Source organism: Rhinopithecus roxellana, chromosome 3 (assembly GCF_007565055.1).
Source record: "Rhinopithecus roxellana isolate Shanxi Qingling chromosome 3, ASM756505v1, whole genome shotgun sequence".
NCBI classification, from domain to species: Eukaryota; Metazoa; Chordata; class Mammalia; order Primates; family Cercopithecidae; genus Rhinopithecus; species Rhinopithecus roxellana.
Window position 1 is genome coordinate 20,946,572 of NC_044551.1, and position 8,611 is coordinate 20,955,182.

Genomic DNA, 8,611 nt, shown 5'->3' on the forward strand with positions numbered 1-8,611 from the left:
CAGCAGTGCATGGGTGCTGGGCTTCAGGTGAGGAAGGAAAGGAGCTAGGAAGAAATCAGAAGCTTGCAAAGAAGAGCAAGGAAAGAAGTCCCTGCAGGTGAGCCAGCCACACTTGGAGGTGACCTCCCCAATGAGTCACACCCACAGCATCCCCTGCCCTGAAGTGGGGAAGCCAACAGAATACAGCAAAGGGAATGGGATATCACCCCATGGGTATGTTACGTTTTATGGCAAAGATGAAGAGGTTTTTGAAGATGTAGTTAAGGACCCTTATCAGTTGAGTTCCAGTTCATCGAAAGGGAAATTAACTTGGGTGGATCTGACCTAATCAGCTGAGCCCTTAAAGGCAAGCCTAGGCTATCTCTAAAAAGAGAGATCCTCCTGAAGGTCCTGAAATAAGATGCCAAATTGTGAGGAGGCTACAGGGAAGGGCACTGTAGGTGCCTCTTGGAGCTAAAAATGGCCCCTGCTGACAGCCCACAGTAGACAGGGACCTCGGTCCTTCAGCTGCAAGGGTCTAAATTCTGCTAATAACCTCCTGAGCTTGGAAGAAGACCCCCAATGCCCACAAAGAGACATAGCCCAGCCAACTCCTCAATTGCAAATTTGTGAGGTCTTGCATAAGGGACCCAACTAGACCATGTGCCTAGACTCTCAGCCCATGCAAATTGGGAGATAATAAATAGATGTTTTAAAAAAAATTGAAGGATTCTTTGAATATTATTACTATTATTTCAATAGTTTTTGGGGAGCAGGTGGTGCTTGGGTTACAAGGATAAGTTCTTTTGTGATGATTTCTGAGATTTTGGTACACCCATCCCCCGAGCAGTGTACACTGTACCCAATGTGTACTATTTTATCCCTCACTCCCTCCCCTGCACTTTCCCCCATGTCCCCAGAGTCCCTTATGTCATTCTTATGCCTTTGGGTCCTTACAGCTTAGCTCCCACTTATAAGTGAGAACATAGAATGTTTGGTTTTCCATTCCTGAGTTACTTCACTTAGAATAATGGTCTCCAACTCCACCCAGGTTGATAATAAATAGATGTTTTTTTCAATTGCTAAATTCATAGTAATTTATTACACAGCCACTAATGTACCTGGCAAAGCTCACATTTTTGCCCTGGTCTGCCCCTACCCTGAGACATCAAGCTCAGCAATGAAAAGGTGGTTCTGGCAGAGTTCAGAGGGCTTGTCCTTGTCCAGCTATTTAGACATGGTTACCAGTGTGCCCTTGGGCATTTTATTTATGTCCTGGGCTACCATAACAGATGGCCACAAACTGGGTCAATTAAAACAACAGAAATTTGTTCTTTCACAGTTCTAGAGGCCAGAAGACCAAGATCACAGTGTTGGCTGAGCCATGCTCCCTCCCAAAGCTCTAGGTGAGGACCCTCCCTTGCCTCCTCCAGCTTCTGGTGGCCCCGGGTGCTGCCTGGCTTGTGGCTGCCTCACTCTAGTCTCTGCCTCCATCTTCACGTGACCTTCTCCTCTTCTAGCCTCTTCTGTCTGTGTCAAATCTCCCTCTGCCTTCCTCTTACAAGGGCACTTGCCATGGGATTCAACAGCAGCTGAACTGAATTCGGAGCCCATCCAGATAGACCAGGATGATCTCATCTCAAGCTCTCTTATTTAACTACACCTACAAAACCCCATTTCCCAAAGAAGAGAAAGGGTTTCAGGGTTTAGGACGCGGACATATCTTTGTGAGGGCCACTTCTCAACCCACTCCAGCATCATTGTCAACATGGAGATCGGCACGAACACCCGCACCTCCCATCCACCTGCGGCTGGCTTCAGGGGAAGCCCTTCCCTCCTCTATGAGCTGCAGACCCCCGCCACCCGCACTGCTCCATGATCATGGCACTGCCACACCAGAGCCCGCTCAGCTCCATCTTTCCTGTGCTGGGTCGGGGCAGGGCCTGGCCCCACTGAGCAGGTCAGTGCACCCGAAGCCAAGGCCAGTGACAGGATGGACACGCGGTCTTGGTCCTTCTGCTTCTCCAGTGGAGACTTTGTTCAGGGAGAAAAGAGGAAGCAAGGAACTTGTGGTTCTCTTTGGTCTTAGGGTCCACAAAGGACATCGTCAGAACAGCTCATTTCATTAGGCAACCCCACGTTGGCTCCTTCAGGACAGTGAATCACCAGCTGCCAAAGTGTACCTTGTTGCTTTAATTGGGTTTTCCTCTATTGACTCTGCTTTAAGTAATGAAAACCTGCAGTTAAATGTTTGCTGAGTCACCAGCTGAACACCCCAGTCCTGCCATTTGGTTCTGCAGATGTTCCCTGCGGTCCTGACTCATCGGCCCTCATTGCCTGTTCCCCTCCTTGCTGGGAACAGACGTCTTTAGGGGCAATTCAAGCATGAGGAGAAAGAACAGAAAAAAATGATTTGGGTACAAAAAGATCAATCTTTCCAGGAAAGGAAGGGGCTAGTCATTATAATTTCATCACCAATAACCACGAGAAAACATTGCTGCTTTCTGAAAAACAAAATTCCCTCATTGCCCCCTTCAACACACATATGGGGCCTGCATCAATGCTAAATAGCACCTGCTTGTTCCCAGCCGCCTGCCAGAATTCAGTCCCATGCATAGCCCTGGTAGAGCTGTCTTGTGCAAAGTGGATTCTGTAAGACTTGGTGCAGGGTTAAACAGAAACAGAGAACATTTTAACAAAAGAGAAATTAGAAATAGGGACCAAGAGAAGAGGGCAACGGAGACCAGATGCCGCCCCTTTCCCATGTCCAGCAGCCTCTGGACCGCATGTGCAAATGCGTGGGAGGTTCTGGGTCAGGTTCATCACTTTTCTCTCCAAAGCTCATCAGGCCAGGACTAAATGAAATACAGAGTCATGTGTGAAATAATCAGACTGCTGCATTAGATCAGATTATCTCTCTGGGATAGCCGGATGCCAGCAATTTCTGTTGGAATGGATGGTCCTAGAGACAGCCCTGCACAGGAATCCAGGGCGGGGGCGAAAGCTTCTGGTGCTGCCCCAGGGTGCAGAGGGTTCGTGCCCAGGCAGACCCGCTGGCAAGACCTGCCTGCGAGAGGACATGTGCCTTCCCATCCCAAGCCACCAACAGAAGACTGGCATTTCCCAACCACAAACAGAACACGAGCCCGCCACATGAGCAAGACCTGAGCAAAAATATCAGTCCAGAGTGTGCCCTATAATTTACTTTCCCTCTCATTTTCTTCTTTCTTTCTAAAGCTCCCTTTTCCTACCCCATCATTCTGAACATGGGGTGGAAGTGTGGGACGCATCCATAAAAGGTTCCTATCCTGCTTGGGGTCCCCTGGTCTGGGGCTGCACTGATTCCACTGAGGCCTGCCAGGGAGGTGCCCTTGAAACAAAGATTCCTTGGGAGGAAGCAGGGCTGCGTGGGCCGGCAAGTGACAGAATTCACACAGAATGGCCCAAATTGCCCACTTGAGCTTCCTCAAATTCTATTTCTGTGGATTCTTTTTTTTCCCCATTTTAGTAGGGAAAAACACTTTATATTTCCTGTACATTTTTACTTAAAAGGAATCAAAGGTAAAGGGAGCAGTGAGAAAGCAGAAATGAAAAGGAAATCTGTGGCCAGGAGACTCCAAGAGACGGTGTGAGTTGAAGGGGGCCATCTAATATTTAAGGGGCTGCAGCAATGTCAGGCAGAACACAGAGCGGGAGGGATGGGGGATCACCTGACTCTACCCCGGGGCTGGCATGGGTGAGAGGAGGGGGTAAGAGAAGAAAGGAGGTGGGTTGTTCTGAGCTCAACAACAGCCTCTACAGCAGCCCCATGTGTGCGCCCTGCAGCACATGCGCCTCTAAGGACGTGCAAGTTAACCCAGTTAGGTCTCCTGAAAGACCCTCAGCAATGACTGGGGGCCAGCCTGGGGACCACGGGTCACGCACCCCTTTTATCAAACAGTAATTTTCAGGCCGGGTGCCCTTCTCCAGTGACCAAAGAGCAGAATTCTCAGTGGTGAGGACGCATCTGCACAGCCCAGCCCATCCCAGCAGAACACAAAAGGCCCAAGACCTGCCATGGGTGAGACCAGCAGGGGTGACAAAAACATAGGCCTGGCCCGGTGCAACCGGCAGACTCATGGCCTCTGAGGACATCCTAATGGACGTCTTCCTCAGGACCTGTGCCTATGTCACCTCGAGGGGCAAAGCGGACTTTGCAAGGGTGATGAAGTGAAGGCTTTGCGGGGGTTGCCCTGCATTGTCCGGGCAGGCCCATTGTCAGCACAGGGGTCCCAGCAGAGCAGGGAAAGAGGGTCAGAGTCAGAGGAGACGTGACGACAGAAGGAAGAGTCGGAGTGATGTGAGGAAGAAGCCAGGAGTCACGGTACATGGCAGCCAGATTCTCCTCGGGGCCCCCACGTGGAGCCAGCCCTGCTGACAGTTTGACTTTGGGATTCCTGACTTCTTGCGTGGTAAGACAACAAATGTGTGTGCTTTAAGCCACTATGTTTGTGGTGTTTTGTGATGGCAGTGACAGTAAACCATCATACCTGAGCCTGCAGGTGAGCTACCTGAGCTGCAGGTCTAATGTAGTTTGGATGCCCCCTCCAAATCTCATACTGAATTGTAACCTCCAGTGTTGGAGGAGGGGCCTGGTAGGAGGGGTTTGGGTCATGGGGGGCAGATCCCTCGTGGTTTGGTGCAGTCCTGATGAGAGTGAGTGAGTTCTCAAGAGAGCTGGTTGTTGTGAAATGTGGCACTGACTCTCTCTCCCTTGCTCCCACTCTGTCATGTGACGTGCAAGCTTCCCCTTCCACTATGATCGGGAGCTTCCAGAGGCCTCCCCAGAAGCAGATGCCAGCACTATGCTTCCTGTACAGCCTGCAGAATCGTGAGCCAATTAAACCTCTTTTCTTATAAATTATCCAGTCTCCAGTATTTTTTATAGTCATGCGAGAACGGCCTGACACAAGGTCCCTGCAGGTGACCTTGGGGCCTCAACACTCACAGGACATTGGAAGTCCCAGGCTGCGCTGTTCCCATGCTTATCACATCTGACTGTCATCCAGCCAGGGCCACAGGGAGCGGGGCTCTGAAGGTGAGAATGATTCTGGGGATTTAACAAAGAAACTTTGAAATGGGCGGGTGGGGGCGTAGGATCCCCAAGGGACAGTACGGCACCTGGGTCTAGAAGCACCTGACCTGTGAGCATCCCAGGCCTAAAGAACAAGGGGAGAGCATGGTCCCCAGCCCTGGAAGGGTACAGAGAGCTACCTTGGGGGTCAGTGACCTCTGTTTGAGGTGCCCCAGCACCTGATGAACTTTGGGGACAAAACTTTGGGGACGAATTCCCCATGTGCCCTGGTAGAAGTTACCTCTCCTGGGAGAGAGAAGTCCCAGTGAAGGAAAGAGACGCACAGACAAGGGCAGATTCGCATGAGCGCTGTGAGCTGGGAGGGCCTCGGCTCCTATAGAAGCAAGCGCAGTTGGGGAGCAGCTTCTGACCTTCGGGTTGCCGTGGGCAGGTCAGGGAGTATCCGTGGCAGCGGAGCAGCTTCATCAAAGGCCACAGAGGCAAGAAATGGTGGGAATGGTTGGAGGAACAGAGGGGTGCACAGCCAGCAATGGGCGCATTGAGCCAGACAAGCACAGGGAAGGCTGAACTGTGTTTCTAGAACAATGAGAGGCCATAGCACAAGAATGGCAGTCTTTGATTGTCCCCAGTGCCCAAAGCAGAAAGGCCTGGGATAGGGAGGCCATTCATTACAGACATCCAGTAGAGAGAGGCCAACCATACATCTGGGCAGCAATGGCCATGGTGTGGGGAAGGGGAGATACAGAGGCTTGTGGTAGCACATGGTGACAGCATGCTCCCCGGGGGCGGTGAGTGGCCTGAGGAGTCCAGGCTGATTGCTGGGGCTTCACTCTGAGACATGTCCATGACGACACTCCCAAATCGTGTTCAGCCACGTCTCCCATCACAGCATCTGGTCTTTGTGTCCACCCGCAGCACCTGAGGCTCAACTGTCCCCAAGGGACTCGCCAACCACCTGAATAAGTGTGTACTCATTTTGCCTTCCTCTGTGAAGGTCACCACAACCCACCCTCCACCCATCCTGGAGTCCTTGTCACTCCCATTCACACAGCCAACACCCACCCAGTCTTGGTCTTTGATCCTGGACCAGGACCCACAGCTGGGCACTGCCTTCTCCATCACCTCCCTGGCTGGATTGCTGCCTGGGCCTGGCTGGCCTTTGTGGCCCTGCTCTGCCCCAGAATGCCTCTTCTCCCTGTGAAAACCAGAAAGGCCTGTGAAGAGCCACTTGGGTCTGGTCTAGAAATCACTGACCAATCCTAACGCCCCACAGAATACTCTCAGCTCTGGAGACAGAGGGCCCCATTCCAACCCAGGGGAGTCATGCCGCCAGGCCTCTCTAGAGCACCCTTGAGTGGCCCCTTCACGAACTGCACTGCCTCCGGGTGACCCCCAAGGACAGGCCTCCCATTCTCCGTTTCTACTGGGACCCCTCTCCTGCTCCTCCCCTGGTCCTTGGAGTGTGCCAGTCATTGCTCTCTATCTCAGGGATTTTGCCTTCTCCCACCTGAGGTGCTCCTGCCCCAATACATACCAGCCGGCCTTCGCCCAAAAGCCTTGGACTGACATGCGCCTTCACAGTGAGGCCCATTCCTGGCCACTCTCTCCGTGATGGTGACCTTCTCCACCCCATCCCATCTCCCGGACCCCCTTGCCCTGCCCTGAATTTTGCTGCCCCTTACCTGCGATGTTTCAACATTTTAAAAAAATAAAGAGATGAAATCTCTGGATTCAAGGTTTCATTTGGCATAATATGCAAGAAGTAGGATTGCACTCTGGGGCACACGTGCAGAGCAGAATGGCCTCTGGCGTGTTCAAAGAATACAGGGAAAGGTTAGGGCTTCCTGGGGAAAGAGGAGGTCGCGCAAGTTATTTCAAAATAAAGCTCATTGGCACCGGCAGCGTTTTATGGAGAAAGAGGAGGTCGCGCAAGTTATTTCAAAATAAAGCTCATTGGCACCGGCAGCGTTTTATGGAGAAAGAGGAGGTCGCGCAAGTTATTTCAAAATAAAGCTCATTGGCACCGGCAGCATTTTATGGAGAAAGAGGAGGTCGCGCAAGTTATTTCAAAATAAAGCTCATTGGCACCGGCAGCGTTTTATGGAGAAAGAGGAGGTCGCGCAAGTTATTTCAAAATAAAGCTCATTGGCACCGGCAGCGTTTTACAACAGCTGGTGAGTGCTGACTGGCAGGTGTCAGTAGCTGCTAGATACAACTTCCAATCTTGGAATTGGAGTTAGACCCCTGTAGTTTTGCACTGGGTTTGTGAGACAGTGCATTGGGCAACTGTTTATGAATAAGCAGCTAGCTGTGCTGTGTGACTTACCCAGTAAGCTGTGGTCTGGAAAAAGTTCTTGTCATAGTTCCTATTATCAGGCAAATAATGCATGAAAGCCCCTCCTGTATTAGTCTGTTCTCACGCTGCTATAAAGAAACACCTGAGACTGGGTGAATTATAAAGAAAAGAGGTTTAATTAAACCTCTTTGGCTCACATTTCTGCAGGCCATGCAGGAAGCATAGTGGCTTCTGCTTCTGGGGAGGCCTCAGGAAGCTTACAATCATGGCAGACGAGAAAGAGGAAGCAGGAACATCTTACATGGGTGGAGCAGGATCACGAGAGAGATGGGGGAGGTACTACACACTTTAAACAACCAGATCTCGCAAGAACTCACTAGCTCAATGACAGCATCTCAAGAAGGATGGTGTTAAACCATAAGAAACTGCCCCCATGATCCAATCACCTCCCATCAGTCCCCACCTCCAAAACCAGGAATTACAATTCAACACGAGATTTGGTGGGGACACAAATCCAAACCATATCACCCCCGTTCTTACCCTCCCTAGCTCCACTTGCCAGGGTTTGACACCAGTGATTCCACTGTGAGTCTTACAACTTTTACATTTCTCCCTTTTGATGAAGATCTTTCTCTGAAAGTATTGTGGATCAACTACTCTGTGGTGAGGTTTTGATTGTCCTGCTGTGCCAGGGCAGACCTGTCCTGGGTTGCTGGTCTGGCCCTATTTCAGTGGAGGTGATTGGTGAATAGGAGTTAGTGTCAACATCCTCTTAGCCACATTTGAGCAACCAAGGCGGTCTGGAGAAAGTGGCTGTCAGGCTAAGTCTACCTGGAGTCCACTGTTAAATTTCATGTTGTCAGTTCCATAAGCATTGGCTATCATTTTAAAGTGCTGGGCCAGCATTACTATTTTTGGAGTGTCACTCCTGCAGAGGTTGGACAGACAAGAGGTACAACGTTTAAAGGAAATATTTCAGAGTAAATTGAATTATGTATAATTCAATTATGTTCTAGAACAATTATTATTTATTATGCAGGAGCATAAAAAATTGAGTTTATGACCAGGTGCGGTGGCTCACACCTGTAATCCCAGCACTTTGGGAGGCCAAGGTGGGTGGATCATCTGAGGTCAGGAGTTCAAGACCACCCTGGCCAATATGGCAAAACCCCGTCTCTACTAAAAATACAAAAATTAGCGAGGCGTGGTGGTGGACACCTGTAATCCCAGCTACTTGGGAGGCTGAGGTGGGAGAAACGCTT